Source organism: Rhagoletis pomonella, unplaced genomic scaffold (assembly GCF_013731165.1).
Source record: "Rhagoletis pomonella isolate Grant_MI unplaced genomic scaffold, Rhpom_1.0 Rhpom_scaffold_00006, whole genome shotgun sequence".
Classification (NCBI taxonomy): Eukaryota; Metazoa; Arthropoda; class Insecta; order Diptera; family Tephritidae; genus Rhagoletis; species Rhagoletis pomonella.
In genome coordinates this window covers 6928872-6931003 of record NW_023458560.1, presented here as the reverse complement: position 1 = coordinate 6931003, position 2132 = coordinate 6928872, and positions in this window count along the sequence as shown.

Here is a 2132-nt window from a genome sequence, read left to right as displayed (position 1 = left end):
CCTGCGGACAGCCACGAGCCACATCGACCTCAACAGTCCCCGTAACACCAACCATGGTAGCTCTGCGATCGGAGAAATAACTCCGCCAGAGAGCTATCTCTGCACACCCAGCTCTTCCAAACGCTCAATGACTCTGTCCCAACGTAGGTAGTCAAAAGCCCGCCTAAAATCAACAAATATGCCAAGGACATACTTGTTGACACTACCCCGTACTACACTCTGAACATTCAGCCAAGCATCCTCTACACTACGTCCTTTCCTGAAGCCATACTGTCTATCCGACATGCTACCCCGCGTTAACTCCTGAAGCCGCTCAACCATGATCCGTTCCAGCACTTTTCCAAGTACTGGAAGGAGGCTGATACCCCGATAAGATACAGGATCACTCCTGATCTTATCAGGCGACTTCAGGAGGGGAACAACCCTGACAATTTTCCACTCACGTGGAAAATAACCCTCCCAAATACATTTATCATAGATAGCCTCCAAATATTCCGGAATGAACTTCCACAAGCATTTGCACATCTCTCCGATCAAACCGTCAATACCCGGTGACTTTCTAGACCTAACCAGGCCAAACGCATAACCCAACTCCCCAGCATCTAGTGGGGGGACAGGCACCTCCTGTGCTTGAGGAACCTGCACCTCCGCCCTAGGAAAGAACGTTCCTAACAGAGCCCCTGCACACTCCCCCCACGATGATAACATAGTGTCACCAACGCGAAGAGAGGTGATTTCCCTACTCTGACGACCCCGACAGATCCTGGAGACCTGTCCCCAAGGATCGTCCCTATTTTCCCCTACAAATCTCCGCCAGTCCTCCTCTTTCGTCCTGACTAGCACATCTTTGTATTCCCTCATCTCACTCCTATATTGACTCCTAAGCTGGGACAGATTATCCCCCCCGCTACGCCTACATCTTTGAAACAAACGTCTCGATCGATGGACAGCCTTTCTCTTGTCATTGAGCGCTCGCGACCACCACTTCACCCGCCTAAGATTAGGCGGCACCCATTTACGCAGCGCTCGATCATTTACCTTCCAAACGATTTCGTTAAGACAAGCAATTTGCTCATCCGAGGTCATCTCCTCAAAATCGCTCAGAGGCACTTCCCGCATAGCCACTTCGGCTAGGACACCGTATTGGTCCCAGTCAACCCCACTGGTACGCCACCTTCTCGCATGACACACAGAATCCCTACCAGGAGGCGCATGGGGCAAGATCACAATCTCAATAAGATTGTGGTCACTTATACCCCATCCACCCCTAACTCTCCAGTCGAAACTGAAGTCCCTACTGCCTGCCGCATTCGTCAACGTGACATCTATGTCGCTAGCACCCATTGGACCGTCGAATGTAAACCACTGGCTCGGGACATTAATAATGCCCACCTCGTTTACTGCCACCCATTCTGCTAACGACTCCCCCCGCTGCCAGCTTCGATATCCCGACATATCGCGGGATGTCTTGCTGAACCATGCGGTTGAGGAGGCGTTCGCATCTAGACTGATGACAACAGGTCTGCTACTTGCCAGAAGTAGCACCGTGTCAAGATAGACGAGGTAGGGTTCCAATGACTCACCAAACCTACAATAGATGCTGCTGACGAGCAGCCTCCCGAAACTACCCTCTACACTAACAACTACCCCTAGCCCAGACGAGTCTACCAACACGCACTCTAAGTGCGGGTTATTCACCACAACCTGAAGCCACCAGGGAGACCTCGTACCACACCCCGCGTGGCATAAGGTTCCTGGAGCAGAGCTATGCCGCAGTCCTCCTCTAACATCAATGCGCCTACATCACACATCACTGAATAAGCCCCCTGACAATTAAGTTGCAGGACCTTACCCATCTTAATGTCTGGCAAGCGCACGGGCAACAATTGCACCATAAATCGGGCAAGCGCCTGTCATCATAAGATGATCAGCCAGCTTTCCCCTGAAGGCGCAGTTGCGACAATGCATTGCATTACCGCAATTCGCCATACGATGCTCTTCCTGCCCGCACCTCAAACAGACCTCCTTTTTCGCCTTATATTTAGCCACAAGGTGATCGAAGCCCATGCACCGGAAGCAAGCGGACGCAAACAAGTCCGGCCGTACTCGGAACGAAAACCACTTGATGTAGC